This window comes from Manis pentadactyla, chromosome 6 (genome assembly GCF_030020395.1).
Source record: "Manis pentadactyla isolate mManPen7 chromosome 6, mManPen7.hap1, whole genome shotgun sequence".
Lineage (NCBI taxonomy): Eukaryota > Metazoa > Chordata > Mammalia > Pholidota > Manidae > Manis > Manis pentadactyla.
In genome coordinates, this window is record NC_080024.1 from 32906710 (window position 1) to 32920670 (window position 13961).

A 13961-nucleotide genomic window follows, 5' to 3' on the forward strand; every position below is an offset into this window, starting at 1 on the left:
AGGATGTGGAGAAAGGGGAACCCTCCTACACTGCTGGTGGGAATGAAAGCTAGTTCAACCATTGTGGAAAGCAATATCGAGGTTCCTCAAAAAACTAAAATAGATATACCACTTGACCCAGGCATCCCACTCCTTGGAATTTACCCAAAGAATACAACTTCTCAGATTCAAAAAGACATATGCACCCCCATGTTTATCGCAGCACTCTTTACAATAGCCAAGATATGGAAGCAACCTAAGTGTCCATCAGTAGATGAATGGATAAAGAAGATGTGGTATACATACACAATGGAATACTATTCGGCCATAAGAAAGAAACAAATCCTACCATTTGCAACAACATGGATGGAGCTGGAGGACATTATGCTCAGTGAAATAAGCCAGGTGGAGAAAGACAAATGCCAAATGATTTCCCTCATTTGTGGACTATAACAATGAAGCAAAACTGAAGGAGCAAAATAGCAGCAGACTCGGAGACTACAAGAATGAGCTAGTGGTTATCAAAGGGGAGGGGTGTGGGAAGGCAGTTAGGGAGAGAGGGAGGGAGAAGGGTTTGAGGGGTATTATGTTTAGTACACATGGTGTGGGGGATCATGGGGAGAACAGTGTAGCACAGAGAAGGCACATAGTGGATCTGTGGCATCTTACTACACTGATGGACAGTTACTGCATTGGAGTATGTATGGGTGGGGACTTGACAATTTGGGCAAATGTAGTAACCACATTGTTTTTTCATGTGAAACCTTCATTAGAGTGTATATCAATCATACCTTAATTAAAAAAATGTAAAAAAAAAAAAAAAAGAAATTCAAGAAAACAAAAAAGATTAATATGAAGACAGCTGTGTGAAGTAAAGGATGTAAAGAAATTCAAATGTAATAAGATAATTAAATTCTCCAGTGCAGATAATAAGCACCGGGATATATGCTATAGAAAAACAAAAAACAAAACCGCAATGGGGTATCGCCTCACACCAGTTAGAAAAGCTTCTACCCAAAAGAAAAACCAACTGTTGGCAAGGATATGGAGAAAAGGGAATGCTCCTACACTGCTTGTGGGAATGGAAATTGGTCCCGCCACTATGGAAAACAATATAGAGGCTCCTCAAAAAAGTAAAAACAGAAATATCATATGATCCCCCAGTTCCAATTCTGGAAATTTATACAAAGAGAACAAAATCACCAATGCGAAAAAATATATGCACACGTATGTTCACTGCAGGAATATTTTTAATAGCCAAGATATGAAGCAACCCAAATGTCCATCAGTAGATGAATGGATAAAGATGTGGTACAGATACACAATGGAATATTACTCAGCCATAAAAAAAGAAATAGTGCCATTTTTGACAACGTGGATGAACCTAGGCAGTATCATTAAGTCACACAGAGAAAGACAAATACCATATGATTTCACTTACATGTAGAACCTAAAGAACAAAAATAACAACAACAAAAAAGAAATAGAGCCATAAATGTTGACAACAGACTGTTGGTTACTATAAAACTCCTAGAAGATAATAAAGAAGAAAACCTAGGTGACCTTGGGTATGACAGTGACTTTTTAGATACACCAAAGGCATGATCCATGAAATAAATAATTGATAATTTGGACTTTATTAAAATTAAAAACTTCTGCTGTGCAAAAGACAACTGCAAGGGAAATGAGACACAAGACAGAGCAAAAGACCCATTTGATAAAGGATTTACCAAAATACAAAAAGAACTCTTAAAAGTAAACAGTAAGAAAATAAACAGCCCCATTAAAATATGTCTGCCAAAGACTTTCACAGACATCTCATCGAAGAAGACGTACAGAGGCAAAATAAACATATTGTAAGATGTTCCACATCATATGTCATCAGGGAAATGCAAATTAAAATGACGACATACCACTACACACCTAGAATGGCCAAAATCCAGAACATTGGCAACACCAAATGCTGATGAGGATGTGGAACAACAGGAACTCTCATTCATTGCTGGTGGGAATGCAAAATGGTACAGCCACTATGGAAGACAGTTTGGTGTATGCTTGACAATCTGGAAGACAGTGTGACAGTTTCTTACAAAACTAAACATACTCTTACTGTATGACCTAGCAATTATGCTTCCTAGTACTTAGTCAAAGGAGAAGGAGACTTATGCCCACAAAAAAACCTATACATGGAAATTTCTACTAGCTTTATTCATAACTGCCAAAACTTGGAAGCAACCAAGATATCCTTCAGTAGATGAATGGATAAACTATGGTACCATACAATGGAATACTATTCAGCACTAAAAAGAAATTTAGCTATGAAAAGATATGGAGGAAACTGAAATGCATATGACGAAGTGAAGAAAGCCAATCTGAAAATAATGCATACTGTGTGATACCAACATATGACATTCTGGAAATGGCAGGACTATGGAGACAGTAAAAATGATCACTGGTTGATCAGGGTCGGGTGGAGGGTAGGGATAAAGAGATGGAGCACTAGGGATATTTAGGGCAATGAAAATACTGTATATGATCCCATAATGATGGATACATGTTCTTACACATTTGTCAAAACCTACAGAATGTAGAACACCAAAAGTAAGTCCTAAAGTAAACTGGACTTTTATAGTGATAATGGCATGTCAACATAAGTTCATCAACTGTAACAAATTACCACTCTGGTGGGCATTGCTGAAATCTCTGTACCTTCCTCTCAATTCTACTGCAAACCTAAAACTTCTTTTAGAAAATAAAGTCTTAAAAAACACACACACACATACACATCCTAGAATTTCATAAAAGCTAATTTCAAGACAGGCATATCTATTTTAAATTTCACAACTATCAATGCTAACAAAAAAATGTAAAAATTATACCGCCATTAAAATTATATATTTATATAAAATAGAATTATGCTTACAAATTATACCATAAATTTTATGAATTTAACAATAATACCCTAAAATTGAAGGTAACAAAAATCTCAATTCTTCTATTCTAGTTGACATTTGCCAATATTACTCACACTATGATAGTCTCAGCAGATTACTGAAAAAGCCATGGTTTTAGGATTTTTAATGTTCAGATGGCATTATTTAAGAATAACTATGATGTTAGATCACTGTTTCCAAATCGAAACTCACAAATGTACTCCAGGAAACAGCAGTTCTCTTTAATATTTTTGTAATTTTTTTATTTCCTCAGTAATTTACAAAATTTAAAATCTAATATATTAACATTATGTAATATGAATCTGGAATTACCGAGTTACTATAAGAAAGCGAATGCAGCCCCACTCTGAGGCTGAACTGTGTTAGGCCCAAGTCTTGCAGCTTCAGTTGCAGAGCAAATTAATGAGTTAGGAGAGACAAACTTAGTAATATATAAATAATGAATTCACACCAAATGATGACCAAATATACATTACACTGTACTATACAAAGAAATCAAAGTTTTTAAAAAGGGTTTGAAATTGCTTAAAAATTTACAGGAGGGACTCCTGACCATCCCAAGGCACACCCACAGTAGAGGTTCATTTCACACTCCCTAATACTGCTCCAAAGAATCTAAACCTACCACCATTTTCATATTTCAGTGATATTTATAACAAAATATCATCCATGACAACATCATTGTTTCTGACTTAAATTTTATTAAGTTAGAGGTCTTATTTAGTAATTTACTTTCAATTTATAATTGTTACATGAGCTTTAATCATAAGTGGCTTATATCTAATTTTATGTAATTTGAACATTAACATTTAAAAAAAATAAGTCAGCACAGGCAGTCAGATTTCTTACTTTCCACTTAAAAGGGTACTGTCCATTATTCAAGCCTAAGAATTACTATGGCAGATACATGAAATGAAAAAAAAAGAACATGGAAAAAGAATGGAAATAAAGTCCTATAAACATTTAGATAAAAGCCTCAGAAATCATACAGACTGAGGGAGATATTTTTTCTGATCTTAGTCCCACAGAATAAGACTTCATTCAATGAACTAAATAAAAATAATTCATTAATGTGATATTTATTCTTATATAAAATTATGCATGGACAGCTTAGCAATTATTTTCATAAATAGAAGAAGGAAAAATCTGGTCCCCATATACTCTATAAAAAAAATTACAGAGGATAAATGCTACAGCGAAAGAAAGCTTACGTGACCACTGTTAAGAGAGGAAAAAACATGCTTGAGCTGTCATTCAATGTAACGGGAGGATCTGCCATACACACAGGACATTGTGCTCAGAGCTGAAGAATTTTAAAACATTGTTATCTCCTTTCAAGGATATATTTTGAGAAGATTCACTGAAATTACTAAAGCAAATTAAGCAACGTGAAAAAAATAAAGCACAGTAAAATAAAGATAGTACAATGGGGAGTATGAGGGAAAAGGCAGGTTGTAAACAATGTCAATGATGTCAAATGATTGGGTAGATTTTTAACGAAGAAAAAATAATTAAACAGACTATACATAGCTGATTCAGAAAAATAAAATAATTCCTGCAGATTATCTGTATTATATATACCTTTTTAATCACGTAAACCATTTCATGACAAGTTTTAAGTTTATAGAAAAACTATATCCCCTATTAATCTTCAAGTAAAAAAATGTCAAGAAATTTCTACATCATTATTACTTTGTCCTGATAACCAAAATAGCTTCACAATTAGGGACATTAGTGATTTTTTCATAGTATGAACACCCCATATATAAACAATTTCTTTATATAAACAACCATATATATAAATATATTTTTAATTTATAAGAAGTTTATTGTGTTTTGACTTCCAACTCAGGGTATTGTAATACTGGAATCAGTTTTATAAATCTAAATAATTTTTCTTAGTCACTAATTTTACCCCCAACTATTACCAAAGGTTCCTTTGGAAAAGAAGCCATCCTCATCATCTTCTCTATGAGATCCTCCACCACTCAGAGTGCTAAGATAATATACATTTTCAAATTTATAGTTACCCCTACATTCCTTCAATGTAGCAATTCTGGGACCACTTCAACATATGATCAACAAACAACATTCTGATACACTTGAGTCTAACACTATGAAACACCATTTTCTGGCTTTATCAAGGCCATACCCTAAAAAAACACCCCTATTCTAAGGACTTCAATATTTCAGTCTGAGTTTATATAAACTCCATTACATTTATGGCTCTAAATCTTAGAAAAATAATGAAGAGAAGGCACAGACAAGGGTGTTCACCGACAGTCAATGGTGAAAGAGAAAACATGAGAATGATTAAATAGCACATTCATACAGTACATTCATGCAGTAACCAAAATAGTATTGCTATGTATTACTGGTATGGAAAGATATCTAACTACAACTAAGGGAAAAAGAGCTGGTTACAAAGTACCTTTAACACAATCATCCTTACTCTGTAGGTGCCTGTGTGTAAATATGAGCACAAGAAAAAAGTCAGAGAAAGTAAGCCCCAAAATGTTAAAAGTTTTCTCTGAATGTAATATAATTTATTTGGGTCCCTTAATGATTTTAATATGGCCTATTTTCTCCTTTGGCATATATTACTTTCATTATCAGAAAAAGTACAGCTATATTACTTTGTAAAACTGTAACACATGCACTAATACAAAAAAAACCAGAAATTTTAAATTCTCTCCTAATCAACCATAAGGAGTATTTGTAAGGCATAGAACCTCCAAAACAATTTTTAAATTTTTTCTGAAATATATTATATATTTGCATGCTTATTGAAACAGTTATTTTGGGCCCAAAGGTTTTTTTCTTATTTTTAAGTTCAAAAGTTTTAAAGGGTTGAAGTTGCTGCATATCTACTCTATGCATAAGACAATCCATATACATTCATTAAGGTTTTATAAGAACTTAGTATTACAAAAGCTGATACTCCAAGTTTGAGAATTTTGTGCTCAATTCTGTAGCACATACACTAAGTCTGAGGTATTTTTGCAAAGTTGTTTAAATATTCAATAAGAACTGGAATCAGTGCATACACAAACTATTTCAATAAAACTAATACCAAAATTGCTACTTTATCTTTAACCTAGAAGCCTATTAATGAGAAGAGAAACCACCGTATCTTATTTTACATAAGAAAAGCAGCGAACAGCACTTTAACAAAGGTTGTTTTGTAGTTCCCAGGTAGCAATGTCTGATAAATAGCTGTGACTGTAGTCTCGCCTTTGCTATAATCATATTTAACTATCAGCTCTATCACGGTTATGGTTAATACATTAAAGGAAATATGACTCTTCAACCCAGTTATCTAATAGTCCTACTTAAATGGGATTGAGTTATTGAAAAAATAGAAAATCATTTAGATAAGGGAAAAAATTATCATAGGCTTATAGAGGAACAGTGTAATGTATGCTCTGTAAAATACAGTCATATGAAGAAAGATTCTTACATAGAATAAAGGGACCTCCTTAGAAGGTCCATACTATGCAATGATTAGTCCTTGCCTACCTTGCTATTTCTTTAGTTCCTCTCATGATACTGATTACTCTCATTACATGGAGATATTCCCAAAGAAACTGTCTTCAAACTACAGTTGACCCTTAAATAATGAGGAAGTTAGGGGTGCCAACCGTCCATGCAGTGGAAAATTCACGTGTAACTTTTGACTGCCCAAGAACTTAACTAATGATAACCCACTGATGCCTGAAAGGCTTTCTGGTAACATAACGAGCTGATTAACACATATTTTGTAACATATTTTGTATATGTATTGTATACTATATCCTTAATAAAGTAAGCTAGAGAAAATGTTTTTCAAATTGTTGCAAATCTCCAAAATTTTTCCAGTATATTTATTGGAAAAAAAAAAAAAGCCCACATATAAGTGGACCCATGCAGTTCAAACCTCAGTTGTTCAAGGGTGAACTGTATTTCTGTTCTTGCTGTACTTTCACTCCTAATTAAAAAAGGAAATTTTATTTCTTCCTTGGCTATCAGAACAGAATTTTTAAATCTGTTACAACTATTTATATCTCTCCCAAACCCATATTTCTATTTACATATCATCTCACCTTGCATATTGTGCCAGCTCATTATACATATAACTTACCACCTTCCCCAAAACCACTTTTTTCTACTTCTGTAATTAACATCTTTACTCCATAATCTCAGTTACTTTCCAAATCTTTCCATCCTAAATTTAATCAGTTGCCAAGATACTTATTCTATATATATTCTACCTAATCTGTGCCTTACATTCTTTCAATTCCCACTGCCTACATTCTACTTCAGACCTTTGTTATCTCTTGCCAATACTACTGTACTAATTTTCCACAGCAGAGTATTTTAACACATAGTCCTACAGATTCATCTTTCAGAATCAGTTCAGAAGCCCCCAAAACTCCCTCTTACCTACAGAAATATTAACCCCTCTATTTACCATTTACAGCCTCCCTTAATATGGCCTAGAATTTATCTCAACTCTACTTGGACCTTAAATTACAGCTTAATTAGACTTATGGTATTCAAAAACACAGACCACAGTTTCATACCTTTGTGCCTTTGGCCAATTCCTTCATTTGTAACCCATCAACTTCACCAACAACCCACCCCCTTCTTCGTCAATGAAACGTGCCTGTGACACTCATCATTTCTTCCTGAGAATCCCATAGTATTTTGTTATTAGATTCACAGTACACTTTTGTATGCGCACATTTCACTGACCTGAACTCCCACACCCACTAGTGGTAAGCCCTTGAGGGTAAGTACTATGCCTTACGTATCTTCACATTACATTACACACAGCAGTTATATATTACCTGCTGAACTATATCTACAGACAAGGTCCAAAGAATCAGTTACTTCTATCACCCAATGGGGGAGGGGGTGCTGGGGACTGGGAGGAAGAGGAAGTGATCTAAGGGAGACTTCTTGTACCTCCAGAAGCTTTGGTGCCATCCAGGCTACCCATGCTATGCTGTGTACCTTGAGTAGAAAATTTGAACCTGCTTCTCAATTTGATATTATGGGATTGGTACTGGAAAATAAAAATAAGAACCTTACACACTCTAGAACAGCTCAAAACTGCAATACCATTACCACTAGGTTCCTACCATTATTTATTCTTCCTTTTCACTTCTACTAAATAGGACCACAGACAGTAAAGATAAGCATATAGTACATAAATAATGGGAAGGGGATAGGGAGAGAAAGACAATACTTAAGGCATGAGTATGGACATTCAGGAAGAGAATTCTCCTTGACAGATCACACTCTTAAATCAATTGTCTGTTTCTTTCTCTTCTCCAGCAGTGAATCTCTTGCCTAGTCCAGTCCAGTACACTACTCTACCTGGAAGCATATAATTATTTTTGCTCTGAGTATAACCTGACTAGGTAAATTACAGGTACTTAAGTTTTCACTTAATCAGCCCATCTAAAGTATTAATTTCTTCTAGAACGTCCATGACTGAATTTAGTTCCATCAGTTTATTTTTAATAAATGTTTATTCACTGAACACATTACATGACAGATACTGTACTATGTACTAGGATATCAAAATGAATACATGCTCTCTGCACTTAAGCTTTCAATCCAATACAGAGAAAGCAAATAAATAAAAAAATATCAATGCAAAACAGGGATATGTATGGTATCAAGTAGGAACACCACCTTAGATAACTAGGGCAATGAGGCATGAAAAAGATTCCTTCCTCCAGAAAACATGTAATTTGGTATTATTAACATATCATTAGTTCATTGCTGCCCCTACATTAAGACTGAGACATGCTGGAATTTAAGATTAGCATAGTAACATTTTCTTTCTCACAAAATTGTTATGAAATTCAAGTATCACACATGTAATTAATTTAGTAAGGTCATCGCAGAGTCACAGCACCTGACCAAATAATGGAGCTGAGGGGAGAGGAATATTCTGAGATGACCTATTTACTGAGCTTTCAATTCTGCATTCCAACAAATCTCATAACTAAATCAAATTTGAAAGAAAGGTCCCATCATTACATTTCACTGAAATTAAAAGTAATAACATCTAAAATACACGACAATCATTATAATGTAAATGAACTTTTTGTCAAAAGACTAGAAACATACAAAATAATTAGAAACAAAATAATTTAAAAAATAGGTAAAGGATTTGAACAGACAATTCTCCAAAGAGGAATACAAAATGGCCAATAAGCAAACAAAAAGATTTATGATGCCTTCAGAATTGTTCAAGTAATTTCTAAGATGCCTAAGAAAGAATATATTCATGCTTTGTTTCCAAGCTCTTGGATGGAGAATTCAGTCTAAAAAAAGACAGTATGACATTCAAATTAAAGTAAGTCATACAAATAACAGTGAAAAACAGCAAAGCATAATTAGATAAACATGAACAATTCACTCAGGAAAGAACACAAGACAGATGATGAACATGGGAAAATACTCAGCTACACAAATGATGTGAGGAAATGCCAAAAACAAAGCACCATTTTTACCAAGTAATTCACGAAGAAGTTTTACAGAACATGCCTGCTTTGTTTGAAATTTGCTTTGTGATTATCTTGCTTTGGCAGATGAAGAAAGAGAAGCACATGCCAAGAATGCCAAAAACTCTTTAAGAAAGCAAAAGTAATACTGAATTTGTCAGGATATGCTTATGGTAAAAATGTGATAGATTCTGATGCTGTTATATTTTCCCTAAATTAAGAACAAGAAAGCACTAAAAAATAAGCATCTAGTTAGCAACAAAAACAAAAAAAAAGGGAATGACCTGCATGTACAAAGATAAATTAAGCAAACCTATTATGTAGTCATTTAAGATGTTACTATCTTGTTACATTATATTATGTAACATTTGTTACTTCATTGTCATATATTACTTCATTACATTCTCATTTTTCCTGGAAAAGTCTGTAAATGGCTACAACAAAGAAAATACACAGTATGCATTTAATTATATAAAAACATGCATAAGACAAGAATGTGGAAAAGGAAAATTTTTACATCAGTTAAAATGTTAGGGAATGGAAGAGTAACTTTGTATTTAAAAAGAACTTAAATGTGGTTATATCATATATACACTAGGCAAATATAAACTTTAAAAGATTGGAAATGACATTAAAAGAACAGGCAACAAAGGGAAAAGTAAATAAAACAGACTTCATGAAAAGGAATAACTTGTGCAATGGACCCTGTCATGACAGTGAAAAAAACTACCCACAGAATGGGAGAAAGTATTTGCAAATCATATATCTGATATGGGATTAATATCAAGAATATCCAAACAACTCCTACAACTCAACAAAAAAACGAGCAACCTAATTAAAAAAATAGGTAAAGGATCTGAACAGACAATTCTCCAAAGAGGAATACAAAATGGCCAATAAGCAAACAAAAAGATGCTCAACATCACATCATTAGAAAAATGCAATCAAAAGCTTAAGATAGAGCTTCATACACATTAGACTGGCTATTGCTTTTTGTAAAAAAAATAACAAATGGTGTCAAGAATGCAACGAAACTGGAACCCTTTTGTACTGCTGGTGGGACTGTAAAATGGTGTAGCCACTGTGGAAAACAGAGTGGCAGTTCTTCAAAAAGTTAAACACAGAATTACCCTAAGACCCAGCAATTCTACGGCTAGGTGTATACGCAGAAGATCCGAGAGCAGGCACTAAAAAGATACTGTAAATCAAAGTTCATAGCAACATTATTCATAAAGGTAGAAAGGTGTAAACAACCTAAATGTCTATCAACAGACGAATGGATAAACCAAATGTAGTATATAAATATAATGGGATATAATTAAACCTTAAAAAGGAATGAAATTCTGATACATGCTACAACATGAACCTTGAAAACATAACACAAAGTAAAATGAGGTAGACATTAAAAGCCAATGCTGTGATTCTACTTATCTGAAGTAACTAGAATAAGCACAGTCATAGAGACAAATTATAGTAGAAGTGTGCAGAGGCTGAGAAGAGAGGGGAGTGGGGGGACTACTGTTGAAAGGGCACAGAATTTGTTTGGGGTGATGAAAAAAGCTCTGGAAATGGATTGTGGTACTGGTTGTACAACACTGCGAATGTACTTAATACCTCTGACTGGTACAAAAAAAATGGTTAAAATTGTAAATTTTATATTATATATATTTTATCACAATAAAAATCATCTAAGCAATACAAAGGTGATATAATGATACTTCCTTAAATGCAAAATATATATTTTAAAATCACACATCCTTATGATTACAGTAATAAGATAAAATTGACAATGAACTTCATAAATTCATTGTGTGTCATTTGTTTACACCAATTTTTTTAAATCTTTAAAGTGGAACTTTCAGAGTCCTTTCAAGACCATTGGATCAATGGCACCAGAATGTACAATCCAGGATGGTCCTCTTCTGAAATCAAACCAAGAACGTTAATTTTTTTGAGACTTTACCTTAGAATTTTTCTTCTACAAAACATAGCTATTTTAAGGTCTTTCATTAGCTACAGGAAAAGAGTGGTTAGTAACAATGAATTCACCAGCATGAACATACTTCCCATATTAACAGTGACTGATTTCTCGTATTTCTGATAATAAAATCAACAAAAATTACCTTTACTGACCAGTGAAGCTTTAACATTATGGTGCTGGCACTGTACTTAGCCACAATACCTTAGGAAAAGAAGGAAACACAAATGTCTTCCTATACATGTACACATGTCAACGACAAAAGAGAAATCGAACAAAAACTTACAAGAAGACTTTGCAATCTCAAAAGCTAAGAATTTCACAATTACACGTAAGACCTCACCTTCATGGTTACTATTGATCACCAGCCTCTTTTCTAAGGGCTTAACACTAAATCCTCTGTTCCTACTTACACATTACTAGTATCATATTGAATCTGAGTTGTCTATAAGAAAAGTCAAATGGAGGTGGAAACCTATTTGGGACAAATGTCTGGCTTAATAAATTTAGCAGAAAATGGGAAATACATGCTACTTAAAAGCATGGAAATGTAGAGCATTGCTGTATCCCCAACATGGCCTAGAAAACATCTGTGTAATACAAAGTAGGTAGTCAAAAAAAAAAAAGTTAAAAAAAATGAGCAAATGAATGAGGTGTATAGAGAGAAAAGGTGATGACTGGAACTGTCCTTCAGACCCAACCTTTAGAGACTGGATAATGAGAAAATTAAGAATCTATAAAGGACTAATGAGATAAAATACCCAACAGTGTGCACTGTCATAGAAACCAGACAGGAGACTAATTCAAGGAAGGCATGGTCAGTGATACTGAGAACACATGAGAGGTGCAGTCAGAAAGCATCCAATAAATGGTTGCAGCAGCAGCAATGTTTGATGAATCTGAAAAGCAGTATTTTTTTTTTTGATAATTATTTTTTATTGAAGGGTAGTTGACGCACAGTATTACATTACATTAGTTTCAAGTGTACAACACAGTGATAAAACATTTATATACATAATTCTAGGTTCCAGCTATCACCCTACCAAGCTGTTACAATATCTTGACTATATTCCTTATGCTATACATTACATCCCGGTTACTTATTTATTTTACCATTGGAAGTCTGTCCTTTTTTTTTTTTGTGAGGGCATCTCTCATATTTATTGATCAAATGGTTGTTAACAACAATAAAATTCTGTATAGGGGAGTCAATGCTCAATGCACAATCATTAATCCACCCCAAGCCTAATTTTCGTCAGTCTCCAATCTTCTGAGGCATAACAAACAAGTTCTTACATGGAGAACAAATTCTTACATAATGAATAAGTTACATAGTGATCAGTATAAGGGCAGTCATCACAGAAACTTTCGGTTTTGCTCATGCGTTATGAACTCTAAACAGTCAGTTCAAATATGAATACTCATTTGGTTTTTATACTTGATTTATATGTGGATACCACATTTCTCTCTTTATTATTATTATTTTTAATAAAATGCTGAAGTGGTAGGTAGATACAAGATAAAGGTAGAAAACATAGTTTAGTGTTGTAAGAGAGCAAATGTAGATGATCAGGTGTGTGCCTGTAGACTATGTGTTAATCCAAGCTAGACAAGGGCAATAAAACATCCACGTATGCAGAAGATTTCTCTCAGAACGGGGGGGTGAGGTTCTAAGCCTCACCTCTGTTGATCCCCAATTTCTCACCTGATGACCCCCCTGCGACTGTGCCTGTCTTAGGTTGTTCCTCCCTTGAGGAATCTTACCCGTCTCTGGCTAACCAGTCATCTTCCGGGGCCATACAGGGAAATGTAAAGTTGGTAAGTGAGAGAGAAGCCTTATTGTTTGAAATGGTTAGCTTTTTATTTCTTTGCATATTTATGCCCTGTAGCTTCTATGCCCAGCATTTGTCTTGAGGTATCTTTACCACTTGGAAGAATTATGATACTCGGTAAATTTGATATGAGGCACGAATTCTATTTAAGGGTTGTAATTAGGAAGGAAGAAGAAAAGCTATAGAAGTAGCAGGCGGAAGAAAACATGGGAAGATTTGATTATTTCTTTGACATATCTTGTAGAGTAACTTCAGCATGTATAGGTTTTAAGCTACTACTTAAATTGCGCACACACATTAACATAATAGGAGTATAGTTACATAACCAAAGCATATCTGTAATTACCAGCCATCTCGAGTGAAACCAAGAAAACCAGTTGGCACCTAAGGCATTTGTGAAAACTTATCTATGATATGGTGGATATTGTCCAACTGAACTTGAACAGTCTGAGAGAAATCAGACAAATTAAAACAACCCATTCCTGGGGACTGTTCACATCCCTTATGTTCTTTTAACAGTAAATAGTCTGTAGTTGTAAGATTTTGGAGCGCTACAATTTGCACTTCTCCAAATTCTTGGTTGAGTTCCAACAGTATAGATCCAGTCAAATTTGTTGTTTTACTGTATGCACAGGCCAGCTTAGATATCTCCTTCATTCCCATGGCAAGTCCAGGAGCTGGTGGGATGAGTGCATCTACAGCTGTAGCAGTGCGTGGA

At 34.1% G+C, this 13961-nt stretch overlaps 1 protein-coding gene across 31 annotated transcripts in view; it reads right to left on the bottom strand.

The window, feature by feature from the left end:
• ABI2 (abl interactor 2) overlaps positions 1–13961 on the bottom strand; it is a 163373-nt gene that overhangs the window by 136465 nt on the left and 12947 nt on the right. The window contains exon 2 of one of the 31 annotated variants that reach the window (XM_036928037.2): positions 1903–2042. The exons of the other annotated variants lie outside the window; for them this stretch is intronic. The gene's annotated coding sequence lies outside the window, so the exon portion shown is untranslated. The remainder of the gene's footprint in view (positions 1–1902; positions 2043–13961) is intronic. 31 annotated transcript variants of the gene reach the window in all.